Below are 19,997 nucleotides of genomic sequence, written 5' to 3'. Positions count from 1 at the left end.
TGAACAGTGTTGGAGGTGATGTTTATCATTATTAAAGCTCATCATTCATTAACATTCATTTCAAGTAAGGTAAAGGAATAAAGCAAAGAGAAGTAATACAATTACAGTGACTATAAACAGACTGCTATGAAAGCATAAGCTGACATTAGGCTCAACATCAAACCTCTGCGTTCAGCTATAGCAATGATCAGAGACTGGTGAGGTCTGAACACAGTACAGAGTCTGAGATCATTTAACCTGAATGCTGAGAACCATTAGTGCTCTTAACGCTTAAGGTTCATCATAAGCTGCCACAGCTGGTTCTTCTCGACCCATCCCCACCGCGACCACTCAAATTAAAACCAGAGATAAATGTGCCAATTTCATTTAAAATGAACTTGAACTACTCCAACAATTTCAATTTCTCTGCTGACATGCATGCTTTATGCTCTTGGGTCTGTTCATAATAAATGGGTTCGGCAAACAACTCTTATACAAATCTATCACGCATCAGAATCAGACTATTTAATAAGAATGACTGAATTAAACTCAAGTTTCTCAATGCAAAACAATGTCTGTGCACTAGATCCAAATTTGTTTTTTTTGGATTTCATAGTTTCTACAAAGAAAACAGGTGTACACGGGAAAAAGTTGTATATAAAAGAGATCAGTGGAGTGCTATTTCAGTCTTTTAACATTTCCAATTCAATGTGTCTTCGTAATTATTTATAAAAATTTACCAGCAATTTCTGAGAGAAAGCTGTTTCAAAGTCAATTCTACACCAAATTTTATTCAGTAACTGTAACTGAATCTTAACAAGAAACACTGCATGCTGCATGTTCCTGTAGGTTGTAGTGGAAAAAGGTCTTTCCACTGGACAATAGTGAAAAATGGTTCTTTAGATTATTAAAATGTTCTAAAATGGGTCTTTTAAGAACTGTTGACTGAAAGGTTCTTTGGGGAGTTAAAAATGGTTCTTCTCTGGCAACACTGTGAAAAACACCCTCTTGGAAGGATTTGAAATCAGAAGAATGGTGATGTCACGATTGGTCATCATCATATGTAATGAAAGAGGCGTGTTCTGAACGACTCGTGCCTGTCCATCATACTGCTGCTGGATGAAGATGCTGAGAAAGACCATCAAGAACCATTCTGGGTTCCAAAGATAACAACCTTTCTGTGATCAGTTCTTAAAAGAACCATTTTTAAAATAATATTTTAATAATCTAAAGAACCTTTTTCCATTATGTGTGGAATGCAAAGTTTCCACGGAGGTTATATACACTGATACCAATAAAGAACCGTTATCTTTAAGAGTCCAAGCAGGTTTAAGAATTCCTCAAACACTGCACAAAATTAATTAAAAAATACTTTAAGACTTTTTAAACTAAGACTTTATAAACTAACCCTCGAGAAACATGGCATAAGAGTAACTGCATTTCTTTAGCTGAACAACAACACGAACACACTGCTGGCCTTGTTCAGCGTTCCCTCCCTTCCCCAGCGAGCACTCTTGAATTTACAGTCATGTTACTAAAAATTCACAAGACCACAGTGTTTGTGAGGGAACTACGGAGTCACGCACTCGAACGCCATCTCTCAGTTACAGCCGATGTGTCTGACATGAAAGGAAAAACACTGAGATGATTTCATAGGAAGACACGGGGCGGCTGCGAGCTCTTCTCCAGTTGAATGCTGGGCATTGGCTGTACTTCAGTGTGACGCGGTAAGAAAGCCAACACATGTCTTCAACCGGGATTACTGGAGGATTAGACCGAGGGTGTCCCATTCGAACACCTGTCCTCTGCTACACTACTGTAAGTGCTGTTTACACACACACACCACAAACATCTATACCTGAGGACTATTAAACGCACATGGACAAGCCTGATGAGGGTTAAAGAGCTCAATGAGAGCCAGTAAAACCAGCGTGGGCCTGCAAATAACAACAAAGACGCCTTTAAATCCAATCAAACAATAAATCTTTAATACACAACGATGGAGTGCTCACCAACTACATCACAGTATAATACACTTCACATTTTATGACTGAATACATTGCAATGCATCACAATATCATTAGAGATGTGTGATATATCTGTATGATATCGGTTATCGGCCGATATTAGATATTTGTTTTAATTATCTTAAATGGTGGATAAATAATTTTGGATATTCAATTATTATATTATATTATATTATATTATATTATATTATATTATATTATATTATATTATATTATATTGTATTATATTACAATTTTATATATTAATATATTAGATTTTTTTTTAAATATTATATTAGAACATTTTTAGATTACTTTAACATCACCTAATGCCATCATTTATTGGTTACTGCCAGAATTTATTTAATATTATATTAATAAAATTAATTCAATTAATTTTATATTTTATTTAATTTAATAAAAAAATTTTTAATTATTTTACAATTATTTTATATATATATTTTTTTTTCTAAAATCACGTCATAACATAAAAAACAACAAAAAAGGAAAAACATGATTAAAATTCAAATAAAGATTTCATTTATGAATAGAATAATATAAATAGAACATGGCAAAAAATGTTTAAACTTTTAAAACTAGGGGGAATGATCATGTATGATTAAATATTGAATATTCACTTGATACAGATAAAAAGAGTAATAATTACTGCCATTACTATAAAATTTAGCGTAATTAACATGAAAAACTTTATTAGATTTTTATAAAATAGATTATTGAATAATAAAATATACATTTACAATTTAGAATAATTATACTGTAAAATTATTGCGGAATTTACAGAATTTTAAAACTGTAAATGTATCTTTTAAATGTATCTTTTAAAACTGAGTGTATCTTTAAGTATTATAATTGGATTTTAATTGTGCCAAACATCTGAGAGAAACAAAAAAAATGTAGGAACGTTTTCAATACATCTTTGATGATTTGCAGGAAATGACAAATGCATAAAAAATGTTTCATGCAATATTGAGAAGCAGCAATTGCTTATATCATATGATTGTGTCAACACAGCCTTACATTCCCAAAACCATAAACTGGAGCATGTATCTCCTCGGAAACGCTAACCATACGCACCAGCCGCTAAACCCAAACAGCCTCTCGAGTAGCACAGCGTGAGGTGGAGCGACGTGCTCTGGAAACAAGAGCTAGATTAATACAGAACCTCAGAGGGAGAGACGGCAAGGTTCAACAAAAACAACGTTCGCTTCCTGGCTCGCGTTCTCATTTGTGGTCTGAAGCACACCATTAGCGGTTCTGAGCTCGTTTTCTTTGAGTTTCCCTCCAAGTTTGGCGTACACTCACCCCGCTGTCCGCACACACCCCAGAGATCCCGCGGTTAACACAAGATTGAGTTTTTCAAACAACTGGCACACCAAGCCAAAAACTAAATCCTGCATGTCCCCCCCCCCCCCCACTTTTTCTGAAACTATCATTTCAATCACCACGAAACTACATCATAATCTGGGCCGACGACAGGCGTTACTTATCAAGTACAATTGCGTGAAATAAACACCTCTACAGGAAAGAAACATGATCTGCTTCTTCAGAGTTGATGGGCGACCCAAGCGAGAGTGACACCCGATAGGACGCTTGTAAAAGGACTCGAGAACCATTTCTTCGCCAATGGAGAAGGACTAGGGAGATCCCGTTCGGCTCTGGACAGCATCGGGAAACCAGCGAAGAAAACCCTTTCAGCGGCACAAATGACCTCGCCAAACCCTTTGAGGAGGACAACGAAACCAAGAAGTCTGGGAAGGCAGACTGGAAGAAAGCAATCTCCCCCAGTGGAATTAGAAATTCAGATACTTGGGTGATCTGACGTCTTGGGGAGCTGAAATGTGGCTGAGGAAAATCACATCTGTTAAACGAGTGTCACACATTAACTTGAACTGCAACACGCCGATGGAAATACCAGGTGCCTCGTGCTCGGAGACAAAGTAACGTCTAGCCACAACAGAATGACCGCACAGGTGGGTGTGCGCGATGACTTCAAAATGTTAGCAGGGAAAAAACCCAAGAACGCCTGCCAAGACAAGCTGCTGCGCCTCTGAGATGCACTTTGTGGTTGAAAACACGGGATATTCCTCTCCTGCGATAAGAACACAAATAGCTCTGACATTTGAGAGCAATGAGGAAATAGCAAATGCAAATTAGTGCAGCAGTATAAAAAAGCTTGATATTGAAATTCTATTAGATTAGATTTAAAAAACATATTTAAGCTGCAGCATAAAATAGATTAAAACATTAAAATTCTGATATTTTGTCTAAATATTTAAAAAAAAACAAATAAGATATTGTATATAATAAAATAAAAATTATACTAAAAAATAACAGTAAAAATCAATCACTTTAAATGCTACAAGCTTTTATTTAGGAGTGCAAAATATTAAATGTCTTGCAGATACACTTAGATTAAAACATAAAAATTCTATGATATTTTGTCTAAATATTTAAAAAAATAAATAAATATTGTATATAAAATATATATATATATATAAAATATATATATATATATATATATATATATATATATATATATATATATATATATATATATATATAAAAAAAAATAACAGTAAAACATCAATCATTTTAAATGCTACAAGCTTTTATTTAGGAGTGCACAATATTAAATTTCTTGTAGATACAGTTAGATTAAAACAGTTTACAATTCTATCCAAATTTGTCCAAATATCTTTTTTTTTTTAATATTGTATATTAAAAGTATATGCAAATAAAACACTTTAAGCTCTTATGTAGGAGTGCACAATATTAACATTTTTGCTGATATGATAAGGCTAATATTTAAACAGATTAAAATTCTATGATATTTTGCATAAATATTATTTAAACAAAAATAAAGTAAATATTTTATAATAAAATGATTGTTTACAAAAATTTAATTTGTAGTCATTAAAATAATGCTTACATTAAAAGATTAAAATTTTATAAATTAATTATAATATAAATATATTGATATTATGTAATATAAAATATAAATAATTGTTTTAAAACAGTAAAAATGTAACGAATTTTAGCATTACAATATTATCATGTACAGTATATTAGAAAAGGATGTACATTAATGTAATTAAACTATAAGTGTTTTTGAATACTAACTTTAAGTGAGCATTAGATGTTGCTAAAATGAATCTAAAATCACCTAAAATGGATTTTAAAAATCCATAATATCAGCTTAACCGATATTTACCGATATCTCTCTACCTTTATTACTTTTTTGCTTTTTCCTACTGTTGTAGCTCAAATAATTCAAAGCAAAAATTAGCTAGCAAGAATTTCACTACAACACTAAATAGGCTAAAAGTAAGGGAACACCATGATGCTTTAAACCAATCATCAGTCAATACCTTTCAGCGCGTCGACACAGTTTAACAAACGTCACGTTATGTTTAGATGTACTTCACTCTAAGAGGCCTTTCAGGTTAGCGGCACTAATCCGAGCCGTGTAAACACCAGACCCCGCCGAGTTCAGATCTGGAGGCCGCAAGAGGAAAAATACACAAGTCAGTTGAGAAAGAAAGAGGTGTTAGGAGACTTTAAACATCCTCTTGTCAGTCTCACATCCTGAATGAAAGAATCGTTGCATGGGAGGGAGCGAGAAAAACCTGCATTCCACCGCATGAGAAAACAAAGTCTGCAAACCAATCAATGGCTGGAAAACAAACGCAGAAAGAGAGCAGCGCTTAAACCAAAACACTTTCGCACTGCCAGCCAAAACACGGCACTCATGCGATGTTGATCCTCGGAGGCCTGCTTTCTTTAAACGCACAATGAGGAGGTGTCAGATTCAGGAGGCTGTGGCCACTCAGACAAGGCTGGTCGAAGTCAAAGTGGATTAAAAAGCCAAATAATCGGCGTAATTAGACACTTGCACACTTTGCAGAAAATGTCTCTACTGTTTATTCAGTTCACCAAGCTGTTTTCCCAATTGGAAAGGACTTTTGGCCACAATAATTCCTCTGTTCCAATCATCCACGCAGGCTCACATAGGCTGGACCCGTTAATATCTCCAAGGTCATACAACAAATGGGGCTCTTACTGCACTGGCCTATAATTAGAGAGCAGGGGTGACTAAAAATCTGATTCATGGAAACCAAAAACTGTCTGTAATCTGAGTTCGAGTGGCCTCTGGAAGCTGCTCTGCTGACCACATTGAAGAACTAAATTGGTACGTACAGAGATGTCCGAGCCGACCTCTGGGGCAGCGGGGCGGAAAGCACGTCTATGCCACCAAGAAGAGCATCTCACAAACATCATGAAGTGAGTTTAACCGTCAATAATAAAGAGCGTAAAACTAATCAGTGAGTGAAGCTTGACTGTACAATCATCAGTTCTTCAGATTCCAAAAAGTGTTACTTTTTAACTCTATATAGTCTACTGTATCATATTTGAAATGCACATTTCTAAGGTCTCTAAATGATCAACATGATCAGAACACAATCTACTACACGTCATCTGATTGATAGTTCATACTTTTTTAGTAAGTAAAAACACCCACCTTTCTGCTCTAAATCTTTACTGATTTAAATAAAATAAACATAAGAATAACTTTTATATTGTTAGTATTATTTCAAGATGAACACTTCATGGACTGAAGCAACTTCGGTTTACTTGATTACAAAATTACTTAGAAAAACCATGTTCAAATGTATCAAATCTGATCATCAGGATCTTTTGAGGAGCGTTTGTTTCCAGAAGCTTTACTTTCACTGTTCCTCAGCGGAGGAATGATCTTCACAAGCCTCCAGAACATCTCACATCTCATCTTTTGAAGAATGTTTATGGGTCAAAGACGTTAAGACGACCGCATCAAAAGAAATGTACAAAAGTGATTTTGTGTCCATAGAAAGCACATTCAATGTAAGTAAAATGTCTACTTTTAAGGTTTCAAATAAGTTTTTGGAGAATAAAATGTCAAAATTTGGTTGAAATAATGTTACATTGTCATTCAGTGTAACACAGTATTTATGCAAAAATTCAAACAACACGCTTATTCTGACGTGTACATATTAAAATATCGAAAAGAATAATGGAGCATACTAAATTTTATTGTGTTTTAAATTAGTAAAAAAATTCTTACTGACAAATGGGCAAAACCTAGGATAGTGGCAAATGTTAAAAATGTAAAATTACAACTCATTAGTATTTGGGGTGAAAGTAATTAGTCTTTTAATATGTCATAAATAGATTTTTGTTGTAAATATGCCTGACAAGATTGTTACACTGAATGAGATTTTACTGGGTGTCTCCTGTAAATCAGGGGCAAATGTATGATATTTATTTTTTGCTCAGAAAAACAAAAACAAAATTGCAATAAAAAAAAAAAACAGAAAACTTTTTGCATTTTTTGGGGGAAAAGTACAACAGTTTAAAGCAGTATTACACTTTTTTTTTATGCTTAAACACTTTTTCGTCTTTGACCCTTATGCATTCATCTCTCAATCATTATTGCATTGCATTATGTTTTGAAACTACAGAGCTTTGATCATACAACTAGGAATTTCAATCTCATCTTACTAAGATTACTGGAGATACAGAGTGACGACTGATATTTATACCATTTTATGTCAGTATCTGTTGTACTGTGATAAAGATCTCTTTGATTTACATTACGAGCATCAGAATGTCTTCACTTTTTGGTCAAATTTTTGTGTCACTTTTTGTGTCAAATATGATACTCAAAAAAATAAAAAATAAAAAAAAATAAAAAACAGGCCTATGCAAACTTTTTTTTAGATTCGTTAAATGTTTCAATAAGGTTTAATAAACTATTCCATTTTAGGAAACTAGATTCTTCTGACTGTCATTTCACATGTCAGGTGTCACATGGTTGAAGGCTCAAAAACACAAAGAGAAACCATGAAGAAAACAAAATCGAGAGCAAAGGAAACATTTGTGAATCAAAACAGCATCTTCAAACAAGGGAAGCGAGAACAATGCATTGAACCACAGTGGGGAAAAAAGTGTGTGAAAAAGAGCAAAGAGGGGAAAAAAACACCAAACGACAGCCACCGCATTAACAGTGCCATCCACAGTTTCTGTGTAACCTCCCCCTCCTTCAGAACAGATTCAAAACAGACATACGTCTCATTAAAGCCAGAGAGCATCTCAGGATCATCTGCCTGCCTTGCATAAAGCACCACATTTCATTTAGTTTTCCAGTTGCTTAAAGTGCCCCATTACGCCATTTCCAATATTACGTTTGGTGCAGTGTGTAATGTAGCTGTACGTGAATTTAAACGATCTGTAAACATTTCCCAAAAATATCTTGCTCTGGGTTTAAAGAAGAAATAAAGTCATTCAGGTTTGAAACGGCATGAGGGTGAGTAAACAAAAACAGTTCCGATATATATATAAAGTTTTTAACACTATTTGAGCATCAAGAAACATGTTCATGTCAGATTTGATTGCCGATTTAAAATTTTGAGATTTCTGCATCTGATGTAGCTAGGACGTGGTCTTACATGCCCAAGATGTACGCTTCTCACATTTCAATAACTGAGGAAATGTGTCACGGGCTGCAAAAATGGTAAATAGCTTGGAAATATGGCTGCTGAGTAAACTTTCATTTTTTTTTTTTTTATGCATTTAGCAGACGCTTTTATCCAAATTGACTTACAGTGCATTCAGGCTATCAATTTTTACCAATGCTCTACCACTTGAGCTACAGGAGCACTGTATAACTTTATATATAACTTTAGAAACACTAAACCTGAGAGGTTACAACTCTCGATCCACTCCTTTTTCAAAATATTAAAGCTTAAAAAATAAGGCGAAACCTACATAAACACAACAGCTGAACTCACAAATGGACGAGTCCTTGCTGATCCATCCCTACTTGGCTCCCTTTAAATGTACAGATATTACACGAACAAAACCCAGATGTGAAATGTTGAGTTTTTCTGCCTGACAGCTCCTGGTAACAGCATCCCTGTGGACTTCTGGTTGTCCTCGTGTCAGGGTGAAGAGCAGCACTAGCGTCTCCACCAGGCTGGCTCTCTTCATCGTGACAGAGCTCTGGCTGTTGACTCATTCTGAGAGCGCGGGAGCTACAACCGCCGCCGAGGGTTTGTCAACGAGACAAACTGACAGGTGAACAGAACGTGGCGATTTAGCCGTGTTTACCACAGAAACCTTGTTACCACACCTCAGCAACAGCAGGCAGAAACACACAGCTCTGCAGACAGTTCTGCACGGTTCAGTTGGTTAAGTTGGCCAATGCGAGCAGAGCACAGCAGAGGCAGGATATCAGAGCAGCTCGATGTTCTGCATCGATGAAAACACTTGGAGAAACGTTTCTTTTTTTGGTTTTAGACCACAAATACTGACACCATCTGAGAGACCTTTTATACCTCCTCTGTGTTTCTCGCTCGAAGCGAATGATTGGATTGGCTCTTAACTGGCGGTGCTCGCTGCCAATCAGATGCAGCGGTTGATTGAGTGGGCGGAAGGCCAAGCGGAGCCCCGTGGGAAAGGGGATAATCGTAGAGAGTTTCCCTTCATCCAATGGCCCCTAGCAACAGCCTCTCAGTGAGAGATCACCTGTTGCTAAGAGGATGAAGAAACACACATCCTAGCAACAACAGAAGGAGGAACTCTCTATTTCCTGGAGAACAGAAAGATACCTACGTGCCACACGCACAACAAAGCAATTATAAGCACTGAGAAAAGAAAAAAAAAACAGGAACAAAACAAACAGTGTCACAGCGCTTGATAAAACCACAACGTCAAATGCAATCAGCAGGAAACAAAAAGCAAAACATGCATCATTTTCACACGCCAGATAAGAAAGTAAGCAACATGCATCTGTTTACCTGTAAAGACGCTTCTAACCGGCTCGGCGTTATGAGATGAGTGTGTGTGAATGCATTGCTGTGAATGTGAAAGCGTGTGCATGTGTGAACGCGCGCGTGTGTGTGTGTGTGTGTGTCTGTTGAGCAACCGAAAAAGAGAGCCTTGGAAAGGAAGCAAGGAGTGGTAACCTCAACAACACCTGTGTGCTGCTGCTAGCAACCAATAGTGTGTGTTTTCTGTATGTCAGCAGATGCTCCGAGCTAAATATGGAGACTGACTGGTGAGAAAAAAGAAACACTGTAACATCACTGTTACAAGAACACCTAAGCACTTACAAATATATAGTATTACAAAAACAAGCCATTGAACATTTACAATAATGCTACATTTAAAATGTGATTCAATAATAATACTGTATTTAATTATGTTGTTTGTTCTAATTATAGATATGTTATGAAATAAAATAGATACTATACTAATCATATTAGCAGTATTATTATAAAAGAGAACAACTATTACTATTTACATCAAAATAAATGAAATGCATATTATTATTATAAATATTTTAATATTAATATTTATCAAATAATAAAAGCAATGTTTTTTTGATCGAAAACAAACAAAAAAGCAACATAAATAATGATATTATTATTAAAATTAAATATTATTTTAAAAAGTTTTTTAACTTTACTACTTAAAACTTTTAAAATATGCAATAATTACATACTATTTATTTTTTTTAAATATTAGATCAAATGAATAAAGTACAATAGATAGATTATATTAATATTATAAATACATTTTAATGTTACTATTTTAATAATAATTATTATTATTATTATTATTAAGTAACACTTGACTCATGATGTAAACTGATGTGTTGCTCTTTTCCACAGATAAAGATTGGACTGCTGGACTGAATAAAGATAAGGACTGTTCACATTAAAACCGTCCCTCCAGGCTGCGGAGTTGAAAGTCGTGTTTTACAACAACATCTGGGCTGTTAAAACAAGCAATCAAAGCAAAGCAGACCCGCGCCTACACGTTTGCACCATCACCACAAAAACATGATTCAGACTAGAAAAAAAAAAAGAAGTTATTTTTAACTTTTCAACCATTTTAATTGATCCATCCAACCAACCAACAAACGTCTCAGTGGTCAACACAGCAGTAAGTTAAGACAATGAGTCATGGTCTGGTCCATAACGAGAAAATACACTGAAAACAGTTCGCTTTTAATCCTGGTGTCAACTCGTATTTTCTTCTCTTGGTTGTTAGTAGGTTTGATTACCAGCGGTCCAGTTCTCAGTGAAACTGAATGACTTTCCATAATTCACAGCACTGTCATTGTGAAGAGAGAGTGTAAATGTATTATTAAACCACAACAATGTGAAACGCAGCACACATAAAGCCAGGCTTTTACTCACTGCTACTGTAGACACCACAGCTCTAAGATGGATCAGCGCCAGTTCACCTCTGGGGTGCTCTCACTTTTCAGCCCATGCGTGAAAACAGACAATCCGAGAGGAGAAAATGAGTGGAAGACAGCGTAGGGGGGAAAGGGGAGTGTTGGAGGTGTATTTGTGTGGCCTGAAAAAAAAAAAAAACCCTGCCTAGTACCGCTCTGAGTAATCTGACCTCAACGCAAGTAAGAGCCGAGAGGAAAATCTCCCCTACAGACAGCATAACAATCAAGATAGTGTTTCCTGCGTGGGAAAAAGGAGAATAAAAAAAGACGAGTCCTTTTAGCATGCAAGTATTCAGGGCAAACAACCTGCATTAAGCCAGATGGTAGAAGATCAGTCTGCCCAGAGAGAGCAAGAGACCTCAGATTGCCTGATAACCACACAAGCTTTAACGGATGGCTTACCATCTACTGATTCCATAAGGAAGTGCATGCTACGCTGTCTGGAACAAAATGCGATTCAAAGTGAGGCTAACAAACAACTCTAAGTAAATGCACATGAGACCATCTAAGCCAGTGTTTCTCAAGCCTGGTCCCCCAACACTGCAATCTGACACCTCTTTCAGTTCCTGGAGTTTCTTTTAACGAGCTAATGAGTTGAATCAGGTGTGTTTGATTAGAGAGACACGGGTTGAGAAACACTGATCTAAGCAGTCCATTTCGTCCAATCGCTCTCAGTCGCTAATGAAACTAGCTTGTGGTATGCTCGGCTTCAGCTAGCGAGGCCAGAGCTTCCTTTCAAGAAAAGAAGGTGGAATTCATTTCACGGTACAAACTCGTTAAAATAAACAGAACAGATTTACTGGATGGAAATGGAAGTGACGAAAACAAGTTGAGTACAGCAAGGTAAATGATGCACAGCTGTGAACCTCAACCGAGGGATGACAAGATTGCAAACTGAAACCGCGCAGTCTCGTTTCTCCATCTGTGGATTTCAGAAGCTTGGTTGCGAGGCTTATCAAGGACTGAAAATTAAAAGTGAAAGGCACATTTGAGTGGCCGTAAAAGTGTCTTCAGTTAATTCTCTCTTTGTTGGGATGCATTGGGATGTAGTGTTAGACTAACAATTTGGCCAGCAAAACTAGCTTCACTTAAACTTAACCTGCTGCCTTCGAAAGACTAAGGCAAATTGACTTGTGCATCAATGGAATTATGATATGAAAAATAAACCAGCTTGAATTCAGGCAAAGCATATAGCTATAGGTTTTACATAAAGCCCAATGAAACCCTGTAATATTCCTGTGAGGAGGTCACAATCTCGGCCTCGGACAGTTTCCATCAATACACCACTGAGACCGAGCTCTGGCTTCTCAAAGTTTGTTTTGCACCATTTAAGCTGTAGGCGTAAGTGGAATGAGTCAGCGAAAAAGAAAAACACTTCAAGTTTGAATCGCTTACGAACCCCACTCCACATTTGTTACAACAAAATGCATTCAATTCCAGAATTCCAGAAGTTACGCTTTTAAAACGGCTGAAGAAATGTTGTGTTGGACACAAAACTGAACGGGTTCCAAAGTTCCATCTGCGCTGTGGAAACTACTGGACCACCCCAAGGTTTCTCTGCTAAACAAGTCCCGCCCTCCTGACCTCAGGTCATTCCACATAAGCAGAGCCCATTACAATAACAACCCACATTCAAGGTCAGCCACTGGTGCACTAGCAGTAGGGAGCGGAACGAGGGCAGGGTGGGTCAAGAAAGAGCCGATGAAGATCAGGAGCCCTGAGGGACCGAGGAGAAGAAACCACTCTTGGAATTTGGCAATGTGGACTGAACAGGGAACTGGTGTTAGCTTTGGAACATTCCAGAGGAGATAAACTTGTCTAAATGCTGGATAACAACCCAGCACATGCCAAAAATCACAAACAGATTTTGGATTTAATCTCATTTGTAATCCTATTCGTCAATGATCTGTAATAAACATTTTAATACTAGCCTAAATGAGCCGGTGTGAATAACTAGAGGGATATTTTTCATCTTAGTATAATGCAGATATACTTCCTCAAGCCTCATCTGCTACCTACATAGGTAGCTATCTTCTAAGGGCGAATCCTTACTGAAATGGAACCTCACAAGTAACTGATTTTGAATACTCTACATGACGTTAGCACTTCGCTAAGCTAAATGGGGGATACTGGGTAGAAAGCTGTACAAATAACAAATTTAAAATAACATCACAAAGTGAGAATTATATTTTACCTTTAAGAAACATAAAAACAATAAAATTCCAAATCCATTTCTGCTAAACAGTACCATATGTATGCTGGTCTGCTTTTATTTTGACTGTGCACATGCGTCTTTCCGTCACCAGCAATAAACAGGCACTAAATAACATTTCTTCCAGCTGTTGCCGGATATCTGCTAATCAGGAGAACCGAGACAGCACATGGCTAACAGCAGCGAACGGCATCTAAAGCCTAAGGCATCTGACTGAACAAAATCCCTGGATGCAACGGCTTGAAGGTTGGCACACAATGAGTTTATCGACGAAGAGGACCGGGGATGACTGTGATGAGGCTCTCTCTTCTATGTGGTGAAATAAAAGCAAAACAATTGTGGAATCAGGAAATACATGCAGGATGCTAAAAAAAAAATCAAGATTAGAAATCAGTCAAACCAGAAACAACATCACTATAAAAAAAAAACAACAACAAAGATTTGGGGGTAGCTTTCACAGATAAGCTATCAGTAAAAAGCAAGCTGCTAAAAAAGGAGTAATAGTGAAAATGCATGCTATGTTAGACTTGTCTATTCTGAGGTTAAGAGTCAAGAACAAAAATGAATCATGGTTACAAATTCAATTACTGGTTCTTGGAGCGAAACTTAAGGCTAGAAGGCCAAGCAAAAAAAAAAAAAAAAAGCGGTAGAATAAGAGAGGCCGAAATGGGAGGACTAGCGTTCCATGCAAGGCGGAGTTGACCCTTAGACCGTGATACTGTTTCCGCCCCACCACAAATCTCAGCTGCCAGACCTTACATCACACACAAACTCGCTTCAACCTGTCTTTAACAACCACAAGCTTACCTCTGAATGCGGCTTGAACGCCACAGACTTCAAAAAACAACCTCCCTCCTTTTCTCTCCTCTCACATTCTTGATTTACTTCACCTCCCACCTTTTCCTCCCTCTCTTTTCCTCCGTTTTTCCCACTTACTCAAACAGCCCTCTCTCTGAAGGATCCCTGAGTAACTGACACCGCTCTTGAATGTTGAGAGCTGCGGTACAAGGACACCGCTTGTTCGCCCAACAGCAGGAGGAGGGAAGGGGTGGGGGGGTGTGGGGGCCTGGATGTTTTTGACTTGGCAGGGCTTGGAGAAGCTCTTCAGGCAGAGTTTTGCTGCTGGGGGCTGGCAGTCAGCCGACACTGCTGGTGTGCTGTGGGCTACAGGGAGGTTGAATACTGCATCCTCCGACAGCGACAGACCTGTCACTTACAGTGAGTTATCTGCAGGGATTTAGAGAGAAAAATGGAGAGAGAGAAAGAGAGGAGGAGAGAGAAGCAACTATTCATAGCCTCTCAAAGGCTTCCTGTTACTGTTCAGCAAAGCAGGAAGGAGGGGCAACCTCCCAGAGAGGGAGAGCAAGGCATTGAAGGATAATGAGAAATAGAAAGAGACTCACCCATCCGCTTTCATCCACACAGGAAAACATCACTACCCATCATCAGCCAATGACTATCACCACAGCCCAGAAGCCAGCTGTAACAAGATCCTTTATTGGCAATAATCTCTAAGGGTCTTCTAAACTAAAGGAGTTTACTGTACACGGCCACAGGTTTTGGACTGGGACTTCGGAGAGAATGGAACAGAAACATCAACTATCATCTTCCAAGGAAAACACCAATACATTTAGCAATGTATCACAATTTTTAACAAGACAAATCAAAGTTTACACAAACAACATCCAGTTACCCATTTCGGACAAAGCCACTTCAGCAAAGTGAACATATGAACCTTACACCGTGAATCTGACACTGGCTAATGCTTTGCATGCATTCAAATGTTTAGATGAGTGATGTGAGGTCTAAATACGTTTAGCAGGCAAGGACTAACCCTAAACACGAACTGTGTTTAGAGGAACAAAGAGAGAGAAAACCAGAAGGAGGGAGATTAAGGTCCAATGCTTGCAATCCCCATCAGGCAAATCCTAGTTGCCCATCAAGTCCAAGGACCTTTTCTCACCTCTGAAAGACAGGTAAGAACAGGCCTAGAGAGAGACACTGGGAGTGAGGCAATGGCTGAATAAAGATGATTGTTTGTGTGTCATTTCATCAATCCATGAGCATCCTTCAACAAAGGGATCTTTGTCGCAAAATGCTCTTGGGTAGACCGTATCCACAACATGGACTCTTTCACACTCTTCGCTCTACCTTTCTCAGAAAGAAGCCTTAGCTTGATGACCTCGTTAGTTCAAGCACTTAATCCGCTAATGCCCAGATAAAACTAAATGAGAGAGGACAGGAGGATGGCAGCAGGAGGAAGGGAGGGGTGATAAAGAGAGCAGAGTAGGAGGAGAAAGAGAGAAATTACAACAACAGATAGCCCAACACTGCAGGGCCTAGAGGAAATTCTGGCCACATGCTTGAGCCTAGATTCAACAGGCAATGGAATTATGGGAAGGTGCAGCATCTATTGAACCCCCTGGCACCAATACTGATGGGGTTAACAATCACAAGGTATCTGTTAATTAATCAGACATCAAATGATTGCAGTGGATTTCAAATTCCAAGAAGAGATCCCAAACTATCGGCTCCTCCAGGCCCTAAATAAAAGAGCCATACTCAAGTCAAGAGGTTGTGAATTTCCCAGCTCAAGTTTGGATATTCTTGGTTTCCCTAAAATCTCTGCTAGGTTGAGCTGATAATTGGATAACCACTCCATAGCCTCTGTTGTTTGAATGTGAGCTCTGAAATTCTGGTTAAGGTCATAATCACCTGTGAACTCTAGAAGTAATTCTAGAGTTTGGCCATGAAATACTGCAGTCCGCAAGCACCAGCTCTCTTGGCTCAGAACAAAACCCAATTTCCTCTTGTGAGGCAGATTCTTAAAAGGAAAAGGGGTTTAATCTGAGAACTCAGCAACTGCACCATTTCATCCAGAGCCAAGGGATCAATTTGCAGGGCAGAGAGACAAAAGGAAATGAAAACCCAGAGTGCCTTCTTGCACTCAGAGAAGAGGTGTACCACAGATTACAGAGAGCGAGAGAGAGAGCGAGAGAGAGAGCGAGAGAGAGAGAGAGAGAGAGGGAGAGAGAGAGAGAGAGAGAGAGTGAGAGGAGAGAGAGAGAGAGAGAGAGAGAGAGAGAGAGAGAGAGATGAGAGAGAGAGAGAGAGAGAGAGAGAGAGAGAGAGAGAGAGAGAGAGAGAGAATGAGTGGGAGTCTGGCTTGCCTCCAGAACAGACTTGAGGACTTTGATGTGGCCTTTCCTAAGCTAAGGGGTCAGTATTTGTTGCACCCCCCGTCGTTACTTCAAACATAGTCACACACTGTGCAATGAAAAACAGTTCTTCCTTCTGAGGTTGATCATCATCACTGTTTAAGTGTCACACAAACATGAAAAAAGTAACCAAGAGCTCAATTTTAATTTTATATTATTTCTATTTTAAGTGTTCTGAATGCGTGTTATTTTCATACATTTTTATATGGTGTATTTTGATGTTTTATTTGTTTTGTAAAGCACTTTGAGAATTAACATTTAAAGGCGCTATAGAAAATAAAGATTATTATTATTATTATTTGTTGACTAACCTAAAGCGTTAGCCTGATTTGAGTTAAAGATAAAGAGACAAAATAGCTGCACAAGATGGCCAAAAAGTAAGCCATCAAGGTTTAAATGGACTTTGCTAATAATGGTAGGTCTATCATTTATCAAGGAAATAGTCTGGAGAATGGTCTCTCTTTCAGACATCTTTCCACTTGACATACAGCTGTTGCTAGCCAAAAGGCCTTACCTTACCTAGGTTTTAGCTCATTTACTACCTAGCTCATTACTACTACTCCCTTTAAGTCCATTCACAAATATTTCCAACTGGAGACAAAGAGGAAACCGCACCACCTGAAAAGTGCCCACAGCTGATTAATCTGGAATACAAATCAGGAGAAAGCCAATGACATCTGAATTACATGAACTTTAGGACCTTCCAACATTCCTTCCTCAACAGGCATTAGGGCAAGAAATGGAAAGCATCTTATTCCATCTCTCAGACATTTTCTTGCTCATTATCCATTTCCTAACTCCACCAATGTCAGTGCACGTCAAGTAAAAAGCTTTAATATCTCTCTCATCCATGTGATTAAAAAAAGAAGAGCTACTGCTTTTGCCTGTCACTCTAAATGAGGGCTGATAAAATATTCATGCATTGAAGCATTTCCCCTACCGCACAACGAACAGAATTTGAGCAGCTGAATGTATCTGCTATATATGTGTCTAAACATCTCCATTTTCACCAAGCTGAGACAAGCAGATCTACAGGACCTTGATGAATAGCCGGATTTATTCTGACGGTTCCGTAGAGAACCGTGCAGCACAAGGAATATGAATATGAATTATCAGCATGCTGATCCGATCTCAGCGACAGCCAGAGAGATACAGCAGGGCCTGAATACCAACACATGCTTCCTGGATCAGGACAAGGACTTGATTACTGATGCCTGTCAGAAGGAGTGGAAAAGTCCTTAAGTGTACTCTGGAGGGAAGCCTGCAGGCAAGCACTCCAAGAGCGAGAGAGAGAGCTGCTTTCAATCACTTCTGACTGACAAGAGAGAGGGGGAGTGAGGGAGAGAGAGAGAGAGAGAAGACTTCAATCAATCCAGATTGAAAAAATGTAAGGAATATGTGCTGGCCAAAGACTTGTGAAAACACTCTGCGAATGCAAAGGTTGCTGGGGTTCAGAGAGGCTGCATCCAAAATAGAGTTGACCTACAGGTCCGCAAATAAGACAAGTTAATTCAGGCACAAATGACGACAGGTGGCTCATCTTTTGGGGCTCAGCACCTTTGCTCTGCCAGGACTGGTAGGAAAAACAATTGTGGTTTTAACCACTGGGCTCTCTGGATATCTAATAAGGACAAATCCTCCTCAAACCAACCAGCAGAGCCAGATGAAATGTAAGAATGTCAAAAATGATGTGGGAGGCAGTGCTGCTGGTTTTTCAGAACACATGCCGTGGTATAGTTGTGGGAATATTTGCTTTCCCTGCCTAAGGTGGAAGCAGCTCTGTGGTGATTTGTGGGGTCAAACCCTCCCCTCTTCTGCTGAGCGTGAAACCCTGGGTGAGTGCCGGCAGCTCATCTCTGCAGCTCTGTGGAATTCCGGAGAAAACAAAGGTCGTGCATTTGAAACTTTTAAAGGATACAGTAACAACCCATTAGTGTTTTAGTTTCATTATGAGGGCAATAAATTGGGCCAAATACACTTGACCCTGTTCCATAAGATGCACAATGTGTGAAGGCCTTGTAAAACCTCTTCGAGTCAAGTTACTTAAAGAATGTCTAAACTCTAGTTCTTGGCAAAAAATATGGAACACATTATACAGGTTCTTCTGGTTTAGTTGTGCATAACTGAAAAGTACATCCAATGTCTCTTTGTTCACCTGTACTCCTCTCAGAATCTCATCTCTATTGGTCTATTGGTAACCATATTTACAAATGCCCCGCAGACCTTTGATTTAAAGCTCTGATCCGTGGCTCTTCTGGGAGTTCATTTACTGCGGTGTTTGGAATAACCTTCTGGAATTAAACACTGAGCAGATACCTGAATATCTGCACCGGTTCAGAACCGGGTCCTCTTCACAGAGGCCCGATAGAGGGTCTACAGATGGATGGCCGAGCATGTGGCAAGGTACCGCCGGTGGGCCCCGTCTGGCTTGCTGCTTCCAGGAAGCCAGATTCCAGGGCACTAATCCAGACACTCAGAGGCCCAGAAATGCCATCAGGTCCCTTGGCAGAGAACACATGCTCGCTTTGTGTCCCAGGCTGCTGTCGATGGAGGGCTGCAGGAAGGCAAGCCCCAGCACAGTTCCCCAAGTGGGAACCAAAGCACTCCTTGTTAAATCCTCTGCGTAAAAGCCGTGAAGTAGGTGGAGTGAAGAGGTTGAGGATTCAGAATGCAGAGACGCGGGGAAAGAGAGGGGAGGTTAGCGGCAATCATACGGGACTCTGAATAGTTCGAGGGGTTCTGGGAGAGGCTTTTCATAGCAGTTCAGTTCTCAAGCTCAAATTCTGAATCAATCACACATTCGGCTTTTCTCAAACTCACTTGGGACTGTAACAAATCTTCTTTTCAAAGCAGTGGCCTCTGTCACACTACATTTTGTTGCAACTGTTCACAGTTGATGTGTTTTTCTTTAGAAACAAACAAAGGCTAGGCCTATCACTTTGTTTCACAGTTCAGGGTGTAAGCCAAGGAACTACACGCAGGTTTGGGAGATAAACCGTGAACTGAAAACACATTCCACAGTTGAGCAGTCACTGCGTGCAACGGCTCTCACAGCGACGCAGTTCACAGAACGCTTGTCATTCTCTAACACACAGTGCGCGGGAGGCCAGGGGGCCCCTTCATGCTAACACCTCATAAATCCCTTCATTCCTCCCCCCGACTGCACCTTCAGGGCCCTTTGGATATAATGACAATTAAGAATGAGAGAGAGAGAGAGAGAGAGGAACAGCAGTGAACTTTGGAAGAGTTTTCAGATTTGTGCAACAGAGTCATACTGA

The 19,997-nt window shown here is 39.0% G+C and overlaps 1 protein-coding gene across 4 annotated transcripts in view; it reads right to left on the bottom strand.

Annotated features, from left to right (window-relative positions):
- The window catches only part of LOC109090557 (zinc finger protein 609-like), an 82,643-nt gene that overhangs the window by 19,351 nt on the left and 43,295 nt on the right, over positions 1 to 19,997 (bottom strand). The window lies entirely within an intron of this gene.

Source organism: Cyprinus carpio, chromosome A25 (assembly GCF_018340385.1).
Source record: "Cyprinus carpio isolate SPL01 chromosome A25, ASM1834038v1, whole genome shotgun sequence".
In the NCBI taxonomy this organism is placed as follows: Eukaryota; Metazoa; Chordata; class Actinopteri; order Cypriniformes; family Cyprinidae; genus Cyprinus; species Cyprinus carpio.
This window is presented reverse-complemented; position numbering and strand designations above follow the sequence as displayed.